Source organism: Triturus cristatus, chromosome 1_1 (genome assembly GCF_964204655.1).
Source record: "Triturus cristatus chromosome 1_1, aTriCri1.1, whole genome shotgun sequence".
Classification (NCBI taxonomy): domain Eukaryota; kingdom Metazoa; phylum Chordata; class Amphibia; order Caudata; family Salamandridae; genus Triturus; species Triturus cristatus.
This window is the reverse complement of record NC_140579.1, coordinates 290,113,915-290,130,158: the sequence shown is the minus strand read 5'-3', so window position 1 is coordinate 290,130,158 and position 16,244 is coordinate 290,113,915.

Here is a 16,244-nt window from a genome sequence, read left to right as displayed (position 1 = left end):
TTGTGGGCTTTTAAGTATTCATGTGATTAACATAAATACTTAAACAAAAGCCCACACTCTTCCGCACCAGGCCCGGTTCCAGCCAAACAGGAGCCTTGGTCCTCGCAGTGAGGGCTTGAAGGCATGCGCGCAACGCCATGGGGCTCAAAGTGCTCCAACTCCCCCCTCGTGTGTCGTGTGACGAGACACCTTCCCGGGTGCACACAGACAGCTTTAGAGATTATCGCAGCCGCACCCGAGTACTTAACAGGTCTTTAAAAGACCATTTACATGTTAACCTGGCTTTATTTATTGTTTCACCCCTTCATCTCCACATGGGGAAAGGCGACAAATCCTTTCTTTGACAATGGTAAACATTGCCTACTGTTCTGCTGCGTGGATTTTTCTTTTTCTATGCAGCGCAGGAGAGAAGTTTATTCACAAACATGAATGGTATAGTTAGAACTTGGCTTTTTTTGTTTTGTGATATAGTTAGAACTTCCGCAGTCTTTCATTATTCTAATGTTGCTAAAATGAGTATGTTCGGGCAGATATACATTTTTATCAGTAAAGCTGACCCCCATGGAATACTCTTTAAATCCTAAGGTTGTGTTTCCCCAGACCAAACCCTCTTTAAATATACTGCCCACCAGTATGGATGACATGTGATTCCTACACCTTGTAATCCTCATTGGCTTATGTGACATTCCCTGTAGACTGATTTACATACTCGTATGATTCATTATCTCTGTATAATGTGTGCGTGGTGTAAAGTACTGACACACACTACACTAGGAGTAGCGCTATACAACAAATGAAATGCATATGAGAGGGGCTAAGTAAAGATATGGGGTACTGTTGGAAGGTGGCAGTGAGGGAATCCGAGGAGGAGGTCATAAGGGGGAGGGGCTATGGGGAGATGAGGGGCACTTGTGGCATGTGGCAGTGAGGGAATCCGAGGAGGAGGTCAATAGAGGGGGCCATGGAGGGATGAGGGGCACTGTTGGAAGGTGGTAGAAAAGGTATTTACAGAGAAAGAGGTTATTGGTGTGGCACCAAAAAATACTTTTGTATCAGCGCTAAAGCCGGCCCTGTCATGGCCTTTCTGTTTTTGTTTATTTAATTAGAAGTCTGGTCATAAGGGCTACTGTGGAACATACTTTAAAGTGCGTGCTAATTATATTTACTGCTATATTCAATGTTTTAAGTTTGTAGGCGATTTTACTAATGTTTTTACTGGGAAAAATGAAAGTGGAGTCCTATGGTGCCTGATATGGGGCTGGGGCCCAAGGTCAGCTGTGAGATAAGGTGCACTAGAGAGGAGTAGTGGATAATCAAGCCGGTAAGGGAGTGCGTTGCAGAGTCCGGGGTCAGGCGGAGGAAGTAATGAAGAGTGATTCTCCCTGAAGGCTCCCACAGAGGGAGCCTGAGAAGTGTCACTTGCCTGATACTCCCACCTCAGAAACCTCCTCTTCCCAATAAAGGAACATTACATGGAAAAAGCACTTTTTGAGAATGATAATATTTAGAAAGAGATTTGGAAAAAAATGCGTTTTACTGGGCCTTGTAAGACTAAGAAGAGATAAAGGAGGGGCCGGAAGCAGGCCTGCCTAGACATATATGCGACAAATCAAGCCCGCAGTGGCCCACCCAAATGCACCCTTGGCCCACCCAAATAAAAATTCCTGGAGCTGGGCCTGTTCCCCACATGGCGCTTTACAAACAAAGGAGTAGAGCAAGTTTAAAAACCCAGCGTGTACTTTCAGGAAGTACACGCTGTGTTTTTAAAGTTGCTCTTCTCTTTGCAAGCTGCAGCCCCTCTCCCTTGTGGTACCTACAGCATAGCAGGAGGTATTGGGTCGAAAATGCAGAGCTTGAATTCTAGCTAGTCACTTTGTGGTTTGAGACGTACAGAGGTTGGCTGTTATTTAGGCATCTATTTTAGTATTTGAGGAACTCCCTTGAATTGGCTGCCCTACTGTGCCTTGTTCTGTGTTTTGTTTAAACTTATCTGCAAGTAAAACATGATTGAAGGTTATTCCTCTTGATGCTGATTTTTAAATTTCAGACTGAATTTTTCTATTTACTGTTCAAAAACACCCTTATGTTCTTACAATCAAAAGCTACATTACTCTTCCGCTCGGGTGGTCTGTCGCAGGTTTTTTGCCATTGCAATGAATGGAAATGCAGCTCTTTGATAGTTAATAGCTTACTGTTCTATATTAGGATTCAAACTTCTAAACTGCAAGTAACAAAAGGGGCAACATTTCCCCACCCAATGAACAGTACTCCAGTTAAGAATCTTTAGTAAAATCTTATGATGGTACCACCGTTGGGGGCATATTATCAAGAATGGCGTTAAAATTATCGCCGCTTTAGCAGCAGGAAACTGCCGCTAAAGCGGCGATAATGGGCTTGATATTATGCCCTTGAGCATTCCAATAGAAGCCCATGTTCACACCAGAACATGGCCTTCTATTGGAATGCTCAAGGGCATATTATCAAGCACATTATCGCCGCTTTAGCGGTAGTTTCCTGCCGCTAAAGCGGCGATAATTTTAACACCTTTCTTGATAATATGCCCCTTGGAGTCTTGTGCTTTTCTAAACCTGAAGTGTACTTGCCTGACACCAAAAAGGTCCCTCCCTTCAAGGATGAGTGACGCAGATTCTGCCCACTTCCGCCTGAGGGTCCGCCCGCTTCCTGAATCCTGAGGAGCCCTGTATTGGCCACTGGGGAACGGCTTGTGGTGTCGCCGGCCCCCGAGAGTGGTTTTGCTGGACCTGTGGAATTGTCAGCGGTGCTCCGGGTGCCCTGTTGGACTGGCCTGTGAGGGATTGAGCCCCGGGGACGGTGCTAAGTGAGTCCCCGGCTGTGTTGTGGCCTATGCCTGTGGCCTATGCGCTGTTCCCTGCTCCCTAGCCCGACCTACGGACCCCCTCTTTGTAAAGTCGGACTTCTGTGCGCACTGAGTTGGGCAGACGGACTCCTCCCCGCGCACCGGACCTGCCAGCTGGGGGGGAAACCGGGGTGGCGAGGCCGTGCTGGAGGCGCCGCCGGTGCCGAGAGGGGGCGGCACGGTGCGTTGGCACCCACGCGCCCACGCAGCCTGAGAAACTTGGGGGGGGGGCCAAAGGAAGGATTATTTTACCGCTGAGGCAAGCACCGAAGGAGTTCCAGAGGATACAGGGACTGCGAGGACCACAGGCCAGTGCGAGGAGCTCCTGACGCATCTGGCCTGCTACACGCCCTCTTCCCGCCCACATCTCTTATTTATTTTACCGCTGAGGGAAACGCCGAAGGAGTTCCGGAGGGCATAGGGACTGCGAGGACTGCGAGGGCCACAGGCCAGTGCGAGGAACACTGACGCATCTGGCCTGCTACACGCCCTCTTCCCGCCCACATCTCCTATTTAATCCATCAGCCACTCGCGCGGGACGCGCGCAGGACCAAAGGCCGTTGGAGGCCGTTGGAGGCTGGGTCGGATTGGGTCACTTTCCTAAACGCCCTACCTTCAAGGTTGCCTCTACAGTTCCGCTTGGTTGTCAAGAAGCTTGGATTCAATAAAATGGCCACTAGAGAAACTAGACGTAAGACTGTTTCCATGGTTTCAGGTACTTTGGATAATTTTCTGGTTAAGGCTAATACAGTGGTCAATAAGAGACTCCCTGTGTTGGGAAAGCAAATTGCGGAGGGTTTGGAAAACTCGCATCCGGCTTCATCAGGGACACTGTCCACTGTTGGATCATCGCTACTACTTGATGCCACGCACTTATCGCTCATGGACGGCATTGATCAAACCATAGAGTCGGTCCTACACCAAATAAGGTCACCATCTAATTCTCATAGGGACAGAGACTCAGTACGTATTATTGATGAGGTGGAACCCCCCCCCATTGCTGAGTTAGTGCCATCTAGGGCTCTGGGGGACGGTGCCACACCAGTGGAATGTATGGGACATAGAGAAGACGCTTCCCCGAAAAGGAAGAGATCTAGGAAGTCCAAAGGCGCCAAAAGGGCTAAAGTTGATCCCATAATGAATGTTACTGTAGATAGTCCGGATACCCCCGTAACATCCACCACGAGGAACGACACGGAAACGGTGAGGACCCCCCACCTCCATACCCATGCACACCGGCCCATTTATTTTTGGTGGTGGTGCCCCCAGCATCTCAGAGCACATTATCCGCTCATTTACTGGTATCCTCAAAAGCTTGCTGGATCCTCTCTCCCTCAAATTAGACTCTATAGAGGCCAGACTTCTAGCTATAGAAAGACTAGGTAGTGGGGGTGGTGATCAGCTAGGGCCAAGAGCAAGTACACACGGAGCCCATGGGACAAATGCTGGGACTCCTCACACCTCAACTGATTCAATCACTGTGGCTCCTATTTTACCAACAGCTACCTCCCGGGAAAACACCACTATAGTCCCCTTACCACAACTTGCCACTGTACCTCTCCCTAGGCAACTGCCTCCGGCACCAACTGCCAGGAGGTCGAAGCCGTCTGCTCCGGCCTCTACACCAGGCCAGGAGAGACCAGCAAATGACACAGTTAACTGCCCATCCCGGTCAGTTAGTCCTCATAACTGGTGACAAACAGTTAACTTGCCCCCAGAGGCGGCAGCCTACACTGTGATTTTGAAGGGGGTACCAGAGCTCTCCGACAACGTGGTGGGATCCTATGATTCCCTACGTAATAAGGTTACTAGCTGGTTAAACATGCAAAGGCCTCTACCACCTAATCTAAGAGGAGAAATTCTTATGGTTAGAAGGGTTCCATGGGTCGGGTACACTGTCAAGAAAAGTGTGGGGGATTGTATAATTGTAAGCTTTAAGAGTCCGCAGGTTGCGCCTTATATTTGTAATTGGCTTGGGAGTGTAGGAGCCACATCCATCAAATTGGTTCATCTGTCATATTTTTACCCCAACGCACGTGACTTGACTACGATGAGGGACGATGGCTGGACAAGGGTGGGATCTGCTGTTGATGGGTCTAGATACAGGCCCACCCGTAATGTTATCACTGCTCACGGCAACTATATACACCCTAATAGGTATAGTTGTCTTGACCAGGTTGATTGACTATATAAGGGTGCATCCTCACGGCATACCCAAGGTATTACTAGTAAACCTGTAGGACAGGGGACCGTGAGAGGTGATATAGATACTATCACCCGAGAATTTGATGCACCCCGTCGGGAGAGTTTAACTCTTATTAGCTCCCGGGGCCAAGTAATCAATTTACTTCAGATTCCACCTGGTCACAACTTAACATCGATAGTCCCGCCTGGTCCCAATGTAACATCTACTGCCCCATCCATTTTGGAAATATCACTGCAAGGGCCCTTAGTCTCATCACTGGACATCGCACCTGAGAAAACTGGGGGATTGGGATTAAAACCTCCAGTTGAAATCCTGAAGGTTCTCTCTTGGAATGTGGCGGGTATTGCCAATAAATTATATACAAATGACTGGGACTCACTAGTAGGCAACAGTGACATCTGCCTTTTTCAAGAGACCTGGGCCAGGGAACCGCTGTGTAGAGTAGGATATGCAGTTTTCTAAATTAAAGCCAGTTGGACTGGTAAAGGGAGGCCTTCAGGTGGTTTGGCGGTTTGGGTAGCTAGTCACAGTGGGTGTAATGCGGAGAATGTGCTTACGCTCTCGCAGGACATACAGTGTGTTCTACTCAAGTGGCCCAATGCTTTAAATCTGGCAATCATTAATGTGTACTCTCGCCCAGTCAGTGCGGCTATGGAATCACCCACACTAGATGATCTCTCGTCTTTTCTGGGCCAACTTCCAAACAATTGTAAGATAGTGATGGGCGGTGATTTTAATTGTCACTTCGAACCCCTGGAAGGTCTAAAGGAAGGTGCCCTTACTGCTGAAGACGACGTTTGGGGTGTTCCACCATGTCAATCCCCCCACCCCAAATCTTGGTCCCCTCTCGCAGTACAAATTATGTCCCTAACACTAAACTTTGCGCTAAGGGCCTGCAATGGACGCACTCCTTCTGACATTCCCTCATTATGTACCTTCAATAGGAAGGATCATGAATCGCGGCTGGACTACATTTTTGTAGACATTGGTCTGTGGTCCAAGGTCCAGGATTTTAGAGTAATTGTAAGAACGGACAGTGACCACAACGCACTCCTACTGGATATGGTGCACCCCGCATGTGCTGCTGGATCACTCCCCGTCGAGCCCAGTGGGAATTTGGTTCTTAGTTCCAACAGATGCAGGGTAAAATGGGGGAAATTGGTAAATTCAGAAGAGAGTATAAGCAAAATTTATCAGCTAGCACTCCCTAAGCTAAAAGAATTGGATGTATTAATTAACCAGCCCAGACCCTTAGAATTTAACGAGAAGCTAGCCCAAATCCACGAAGACTTAGTGGGAGCCTTAGGTGAAGTTTTCTACCCAGTGGTACCGCCACGGAAGAAAAAGACTCGAACCCCAACCTGGTACAACTCCTCCTGTAAAAAGATCAAGACAGATCTAATAAACACAATAAAAGTAGGTTCTGACAAGGGCAAGGTCATTGAGCTCAGGCGGAAATACAGGAAAGCCATGACATTAGTAAGATCGGAATGGGATTGGAATAGATGGCAGGACCTCTCCCTAGCATTAGAAGCGAGGGATTCGAGAAGATTTTGGTCTTTGGTAAATACTGGCACAGGAGAACCTAAAGCTGCAGTGGAGCCAAACATTGCAGCTTTTGTTTGGGAGGCCCACTTTGGCAAATTGTACCATGAAACCTCTGAATTTGCTAATGATGTGGGTTCCGATGCTTTATCCAATCCTGTAGCTGGATTGGAATTTACCCTCGGTGAGGAGGTCAGTGCAATAGAGGGTCTGGCGATGGGGAAGGCCCTGGGACTCGATAGATTGCCCGGTGACCTCTTCCGAGATCACTCAGAGATCTGGGGCCCTTACCTCCTCATTCTTTTTAATTCCATCGCGGGAGGTATGGAGATCCCCTGTACTTGGCTGGGGCCGGAGATAGTACCTATTTTTAAAAAGGGCTCTCCTCTTCTCCCAGCCAACTACAGGCCGATCAGCCTCATAGATGTTCCCCAAAAACTATTCTCTCGCCTCCTCCTGGACCACCTTTTAGACTGGATGGAGGAAAATGAAATCCTTAGCCCCCTCCAGGCTGGCTTCAGGAAAAACACGTCCACCATGGATCAGATTTTCCGCCTCGTTCTCCTCTACTGGAAAACTGTGAGGATCGAGGGGGGGAGGCTGTACATGGTGTTCGTGGACCTGAGGTCAGCCTTTGACCTGGTCCCCCGCAAGAAATTATGGGAGGTCCTGAAGGAGCTGGGTGTTCCTACCCATCTATTACACGCCATAATTAGGCTTCATGGCAACAACTTTGCTCAGGTTAGGTGTGGGAGGGATGGAGCGCTGTCATCTAGGTTTCCCGTCCTTAGAGGGGTAAGACAGGGTTGCGTTTTGGCGCCAACCCTGTTTTGCCTCTATGTTAACAGTGTCATATCTCATCTTGACAATGTTGGGGACAATGGCGCTCCCTTTTTGGTGGGCAGGAGGGTACCGGCCATCATGTTTGCGGACGATACCCTCCTGCTCTCAAAATCCCCGATGGGGATTCAACGGATTCTAGATGGATTTGGTCTTTTCTGTAGACAATATGGTCTAGAGATCAATACAGAGAAGACCAAGTTCATGATATTTAACCCCTCACCCAAAACCAGACCTAACCCATCACTGAGTTCAGTAAGACTGGAGAGGGTAAAAACTTTCCAGTACTTGGGGGTAACCCTACATGAGAACCTATCTTGGGAACCCCAAATAGCAAGATGTCGGCTTAAGTTGTCCCAATTGTCTGGGGCAATTCTGAAGGTTGTAAACACTTCTACTTTTAAACCCATCAGTCCGGCAGTAGAAGTGTCTCTGCATCCAACAATGGTATTCTAACTGATCGATTCCTGGACTCCAAAAATTCCTATCATTTTGAAGGTTTTATGGACATTATTTTCCCCATTTTAGCAAGAAAATTGTTCATTCAATGGAGGTTAGGCACTTTGCCTATTAAAACTTTTACCTGCAAATGGACAAAGAGGGATGATAAAATCTGTCCAGGGTGTAGTAATCATGATGAGGAGGAAATCCATGTACTGTTCTTCTGCCCAGCTTACAACAGACCAAGGAAATATTGGCTAGCGCCACTATGCAGAAACCTGGGTATAAGGAGCCACTTGTACTTGTACAGAATATTGAAAACAAGTACCCTCCCCCATATAGTTTTTGCAGTTGCCAAATTCATAATGGCCATGTGGCAGATAAGGAGAAAATTACTAAAAGACTGAATATTGATGATATGAACTGTAATTCCCTCCCGTGATTAGAACCCCCATGCAAATGAATTTTTACGATTTTTATGGAATGGTCTTAATATAAGTGGATGTTTTTATGTTGAATTACATTATTTTATTGTATCTTTTATGGCCTAATAGGCCGAAATAAAGAAATAAAGAAAGACTTGCCTGTGTAACCAATTAATGTCATGGAGTGTTTATCCAATTTGCAAACCGACCTTAAGACCCTTAACGTGGCGTTGTATGTGTGAAAATGCATCATCTTTTCACTTTTTAAAGTAAACGTTTGGAGTGACATTTGGCGCTGCACACGCGCGCGGTCTGGTTCCTGGCGCACATAGCCAAGGTTGCAGCGCACATGATGGGGGGATGACTAACTAGTGTGTCCAAAACACAGGATGTGGACACGACCACGAGGCTCGAACCCTGGTTCCAGCACCATAAGTCGGCAGCGCACCCACATCCTCTCCCGTCGGACCGCACGCCTGAGCCGCGGAGCACACCGCATACCTCCCCCTCATTGCCCCCTACCCAGTCCGCACAGTGCTGGCACTGAACGGAGGGGGTGCCGCTGCCATAGCCCTCCCGGAGCTGCCCCCCCCCCCTCACTGGCGGGGCGCCGCCAACCCAAAGCTGGGTTGAGCAACCCCAGCCTCAGGGGAGGTGGGGGGGGAGATCACTCACCGCAAGATAAGGCAGCTCCTGGGGACAGGACCGAGCAAGGCGAGACGAGAGGGACAAGAGGGCGAGGGAGGGGCGGGGACAGCCTAAATACCCCTGCCCCCTCCCCCTTCCGCCGGAAGTAACCATTTGCCGGACGTCTTCCCTGGCTGAGCCCAGGGACTAGACCGGATGCCCCCAGTGCCTTCATGCGGCACTAAGGCGGACGCACTGTTAGGGGGGCTGCTGCGCAACACCCCCGGGCAGCCTTGCAGAAGCACGCGCAGCATCCTGGCAGCAGCCTGTGGTGAGCCTCTGGCTTAAAAGTGCCTCGCTTTTTGGTGTACCTCCTCGCCCCACAAACAAGCACAGGTTTCCGTTTTTCCCTTCCACTCCACTAAAGGCGGGTTATGATGAAACGTTTATAGGGAAGTTTCTAGAAAGGAGGCTCTCTCCCTCTCAGAAAGAAATAAGTGCTCTTTGGATACGTTGCTGTCAGAGGAGTGAGATCTGACTCTGTCTCGGGGACTTCAGAGAGAGGGAGAGCGCGAGGGGACGACTTGGCCTGAAGTGAGTGAGTGAGTGAATGGAAGAGGGAAGGAGTTTTGTCTATGAGTAAACCTATGATTAAGGAGGGGAAGGTCCAGCCCATATTCTGACAGGCTGCTTTCCGTATGCACACTTTTCCTAAAACACACCTCATATCATATCATTATTTTTTACTGTCCTCACACACAGACTCATGCTCTTTCACCCCACCCCTCCCCGCCACCCTCCTTTCCCTGCTAACCCCTCGCTCCTTCCCTCCTAATCATTTACTGAGCACTTTGTTTCTAGTTCAAACTGACTGCCACCTTGTCTGTCTGCTCGCTCTGTGCGTGTGCCCACTAATTCCACTTCAGCAACTGAGTAAAACAGTTACTCACATTAGATCTCTGTACAAGGAAGGCTTCTGCACTTGGTCGCATGCTGCTATCAGTTTATTTTTATTCTTAGTTAAATTATGATGAAACCTCTCCACGTTTACTTCTACACGTTGTCTCTGTTTTTTTTCTTTCTCTTTTGCGTCACTCTACATGTCTTTCTCCCCATTCCCTCTCTCTTTGGTTTTTCATTCCTCCAGCTTCTCTCTCACCCTTTTTAAGCCTTTCCCTTCTTTTTGCTGACACATTCTCCCTTACTCTTTCTCCATCTCTCTCTGTTTCTTTATCCCTTCTTCTCTCTCTACCCCGTCCTATCCACTCCAATTAGTTTCTGTGCCCTTCCCTTTTAGTCTTCCACTCTCCTTTAGTCTCTCCCTGTTTAACCTTTTCTCTTCCTATTCTTTTATTACTCCCTCTATTTACTCCTTTGCTCGACATTTCCTCTCTCTAGTTCCATTGGCCTCTCCACGATGCTCTCACCTTCTCCCTTTCCCTCTGCCAACTGTTTGCACATCTCTATAAGGGTTCCTCTCTCTCAATCAGCCAACACCTCCCTTTTCCTTCTTTTGGTCTCTTTCTTTCGACCCTAACTCCACCTGAGAAAACTCCTTCTTTCATTCTTCCGCCTCCACTATTTCCCTCCCGTCTCTATATTATTCATTATATTGCACTCTCTCATCTCTCAGTCCTTCTCCATGTATTTCTTCCTCCCTAAGTCACGACTCCCTCTTCTACTCCCTCCTCCTCCACTCTTAACCTGTTTCCCCTTCCCTTCTCTTTCTTTCACTCTCTTTTCTTCCACCCACCTCCAGGTTTCCTATTTATATATCCCTCCCCACTGATCTCTCCTTCTCCTACTACTTCCATGTCTCCTTATTCCTCTCTAGCTGACACCTCTCTCCAAGCTCTACATTCCTATGACATACTTTTCTCTCTTCCCTCATGGATCTCTCCCCTTCTACCTCTCCCACCTCCACCATCCCTTCCTCTCTATCCAACTCCCCATTATTATCTCTGTCTTCTCCACTATCGGTTTGGTTCACTTTCTTGCATTCTCTTGGTCTCTTTCTCTCTCACAGCATTATTTCTTCAATATTTCCCCACCTTTGTCTCCTACATTGTTTCATCTCGCTGTTCCTCCCCTCCATCTTTCTCTCTTTACCCCACCGTTTTCCTTTCTCTCCCTCCTCCCCTCATATTCTCTTCTAATTCCAAAATTCCATCTCTATACTTTTGTTTCAGTTTTTGTCATTCATTCTCTATCGCTCCCTCTGTCTTTCTCTCCCGCTCACTAATTTTCTTACTCCCAATTTCTGTCTTTCTGTCTATCTCCTTTCAATATTTATTGGGATACTTTCCACACAAACTCTCTTGGACCGGAATCGGTCGTGGAATTTGGTGCACAATGCTGTCTAACTTGAACTGTCCCGGTTGCCCCCATACGATCCAGACTCTCCTTGGGTTACAGAAGTTTACGTACCCTTTGGGCATAGAATGAATAGCCATATGTGTGATGAGTGTACAGTGGGGTTTTAGCTTCCCTTGCAAAAAACAAGCATTGGCATAGCCAATAGCTCTCGCCTTTGAGACCTTATAAGTGTTTAGTTAGCCAGCACAATATCCTTAGTGCAACAACATCAACTGTTGCATGGCTAAACATTTGTAAGGTCCCAAAGGTGAGACCTATTGGCTATGCCAATGCTTGTTTAAATTGTACTGCCTTTATTTTAATTTCTCTGTTGAACCAGAGGGTGTGGTCCAGACATTTATCGAATATTGCATTGTCTTTCTTAACTCGAAGAGATGTGTTGTGTTCTGTGGGCTTACAGGCTGTCTAGCTCCTATAATTGGTAAACTTCAGCATCGCTCTCACTTTTTTTGATGCCATTGATCATGGCATGTGGGCGCCATGCCCTCTTCTTGTGTTCCGTCCTTCCATAGCCCTTGGACCAAGTACATGTCTTCTCAACACTGCTCCCGTTTTGCAGAGCTATTTTTTCATTGTTTTCAAGCACTTCATAAGAGCACTTGTGTTTTCAGGCCATCTTTCTTGTACACTTACACACATACCACTAAAATGCATAAGAGTGTTTGTAAAATGCATTTCTCAGAAAGTTAATGAAACACGAACAGCACTTGTTTATTTCATTTTTTTGCACAATCCAATGGGATTTGGGTGCTCGCTCTGTCCTCCGTCTTGCCTAGCGTGAACATGAGACTATGGTATTGGAGTGCTTTAAGTGCTCACCAGTTACATTCCATAAAGACACATTCATTTTTGTCGCTGATCCTGCTTCAATTGAGGTATTTTTTTATCCCTTCTTTGCTGCTTCCTCCCGTCCTCTCCTGTTGTTGCTTGCCCATTTCCCCATCCCCTCCTGCTTCCCTGCTTAGCTCGTCCCCTCACTACCTCACTCATCGCTGCTGCTTTTATTTTTCTTGTACGTTCCAATGGTTTTGGAGCGCTCGTTCCGTCCTCCGTCTTGCCGTACTCTCCATTTGTACACATACCACTAAAATGCATGCACATGTACATAAATGTATTTCTTAAAAAGTTGTAAACACCTGAACAGAACTTCTTTAATTTTTTTACACGATCCAGTGGTATTTGAGTGCTCGCTACGTCATCCGTCTTGCTATAGCACGAACACGACCCAATGGTATTGGAGCGCTTTTAGTGCTCACCAGTTACAGTCCACAATGACCCATTCATTTTTGTCGCTGATCCTACTTCAATTAGGGTATTTTCCCCCCTCCATTGTTGCGTCCTCCTGCCCTCTCCTGTCATGGCTTGCCAAACTCCCCATCCCCTCGTGCTTCCCTGCTTGACCCCCCCCCCCCCCACTACCGCCCTCGTTGCTGCTGCTTTTATTTTCTTATTCTTTTTGTACGATCCAATGGTATTACAGCGCTTGTTCCATCCTCCATCTTGCCGTAGTGCTAACACCAGCCGATGGCATTGGTGCGCTTTAAGTACTCACCAGTTACATTACACAATGACACATTCATTGTTGTACACAGGGAAGTGTAAAGGATTTGCCCAGAATCACAAACTGTTCAGCCGACCCTAAGATTCGTACCTGGTTCCCCAGTTCCCCTGTCAGCAGCTCTGGCTGTTACACCATATCCTCGTTTCACTTCAAAGCACCTCAACAGTTACTTGCTATCACTTCCACATTTCAGCAAGACCCCGTCAACACCGAACAAGCATTGGCAAAGCCAATAGATCTTAGCATTGCCCGAGCAATTGGCCTTGTCAGTGTGAATGTTTTTTAGCCATGGTGTCTAGCAGCACATCTGCTGTTCAGCATGGTTAAAGTGAATAAAAAAATCGCAAAGATGCGGCCAGCTCATGCCATGTATAAGTGCGTTTTTGTTAGGAGGGGCAAGACCAGAAACTCAACATGAGGGGCAAAGAGACATGGCGTTGGTTTACCATCCTGTGATTCTGGGCTTTCAGTGACGTTGAGCCATGCTAAACAGCAGATGTGCTTCTAGACAACATGGCTAAAAGACATTCACATTGACAATAGCTCTGGCATTGCCGAGATCTACTGGCTTTGCCAATGCGGTTTTAAACATGTTTTGGTACAGATAATTACTTTGTTTCTGTTTTTTGGTTTGAACTACATGGTTGCTTATTAGGGCCTGAAAGCTTGATATAGTCGTTATAAACTGGGACAAGTAACTTCACTCTGTTTCATGTGTTATTTTAGATAATTGCTGTTTCAATAAAAAAGCGTGCAGCCTTTTGCCTCACTACAAGAATTTTGAGCAGTTTGTTTAGCCGGCTGGTTCAGTTGAAGCACAATTAGTTACTATGATAGCGGTTGAAGTAAATAGGCCCATTCTAGTCTGCTGAATACCTGCTGATCTTTTATAATCCCGTGTTGGTTCTGTTCAGCACATTGGAGACAAACATTTCTAATCACATTTCGATAATACTAGCTAATAATTTCCTGTCAACTTAAAAAAATAAAAATTTTAAAAAAAGCTGGTCAGTCTTTTTTAGTTTCGGACCTTTGTTTTTAATCAAAGTTCTGATTGCTGCAGAAAGCACATCGTGTTTCTTCTAGAGGTTTTCAAACTCTCTACAGAGTTTGAAAATAATTTTGGGGTTTATTGTATCACTTTGGCTTGAAAGGTATAGCTTTCTACAGGAAGACCTCTGTCCCACAGCCTTTTTTTTTTTTAGTTTAAAAAAAAAATTATTAATCATACCTTTTATGGTCTTTTAAATATTTTCAGGAGTAATCTGTTGGTCAAGTGAGGCCATCGTACTGGCATTGTTGGGATGGATATTCCAAGTATTCTATCTTTTTATTTTGTTTCAATGGCGCTGAACCAACAGTTTATGGATTTTTAAGATCAAGCCATTTCTCTATACTCCTACATGCTGCATCGTACTACTTGTGCTTGTACTCTCTCACTTTGACTTTTATTGCATTCCTGAGGATGCTGCTCTTCATGGTGGCTCCCTTCTGACCAGTGGTCACTCTAAATTGGACCGCATCACCGCATTCGACCACTTCTAAGGACATCCATCGACTCTTACTGCAAGCAAACATCAATTCTATGCCCTTTATGCCACATAAAAAGTCATCCAACCCAATAAACCATGCTAACTTGCTCAACACTCTCCCCTTGGTTGTAATAGCAACACATCATCCCTTATCTCCCAGACCCAACTATGAAACCATGCTAACTATATTCATGACTTTTTATGTGCCACTGCCTTATTGCACTGGTGTAGCTCATTGTGATGTTTTCTCAGTTCATGCTTTTGTCAACCAGTTCTCCTTGCTTCTGGTACCGTTGTCATGTATTTCCCAGTCCTAGGTAAAGTGCTCCACTGTACTTTGTGATCCTGCCTATGCTGTATGAAGGCTTCTAATAGAAAAAACGGACAAATATGCATTTATTCATGTCACACAGAAATGGAAGTTGAAGGCCCATGTCTGCCAGATATTGTGCATCACTGGAATTCTGTCTCAAAGTGACTCTCATTGCCATGAGGTGTGCAGCCTATGTGGTACATTAGTGGGCAATAGTGATGGCTCCTCACAGCACAGTTGCTTCCTAATCAGCTAAGCCTGTCTGCTTGTTCTATCCTTCTAGTGGCCCAGAGGATCAATCACTGGCCGCAAACTGGAATCAACCGATCTAATTCTCGTAGCCCCTGTTTCTGGAATGTGGGTTGATCCTCATCTTATAGCTGGAACCTGGACTCCCATCCCAGGAGCAGGAAAAGATTGTTCATCCCTCTCTTTTCTACATAGATTGAAGACTTTGGCGCAGAAGAAATAACAGTTAAACATACGACTGGGGAAAGAAGGACTGTACACTATCAACGCACTACAGCAATGAGTCTGCTATTCTTCTAGGCTCTGTTTGGACTGGTAAAGCCCCTCTCGGTTGCATGCCAAATTAGGTCTCGCCATTTCTTCATTATTAGTCTGGGCTGATTTAGCTTTGTTTCAACAGAAAGTCATCTTTCTCAGTCACTAACATTTACCTTGTTCCCTGTCTTTACCAAACCTTCTGTTTCCATTTTTGTACATGCCACTCTACCTTTAATTAATACCCTGATTGTCGTCTTTAACTGTAATTCAAGAATGAACTTGGAAATCGACTCTGTTTCCAAAAGTGGCTTTTACTGCTTGGTCACTAAAATCATAGACACCTCCTTCTCCCTGATAAACTATAGCATGTTTTAGCTGACTCCTGGCTAACCTTGAGGTGCACCAAGTCATCATCCATAATGCTGACATTCCTAAATATTGGCCTACTCACCAGCAAAATACAACAGGTAGGCTAGTTATTGGGTTCCATATGAAACATTATTAGATGTCTTGGTAAGCACAAAATAATTCACTTCACTTGGAAGTAGTTGACCTGTACTGTCTCTGTTTGCGTCTAGAGCACAATTGTTCATCATATTGCCCCACAGAAACGGTGCTCTGCCAACCCTCAATTCCTCAAAATTCTGCTTTATTTATTTTTTAATAAAATGTATATAGCGTGATGGCTACCCTGAGGCCTCCCAGCGCTGCGGACGAACACAGAGAGACAGGAAAGGAGAGGATTAGGTACAGTCATTGAAAAGACAGGTATTTAGGAGCTTTCGAAATATCAGCAGGTTAGGCTCCTTCCGCCAATGCAATGGGAGGGCGTTCCAGGAGTTGGCTGCGTTATAAGAGAAGGAGCGCCCACCCCATCTAGCTTTCCTTATTCGGTGTGTGGCGACTAGGAAGGAGATCTCTGGGAGGTTGGTAGGGGGTAATCATAACCCTGGGCCGGAGTGCTCAGTTTCTCAATAGTTCTCTTGAACCAGG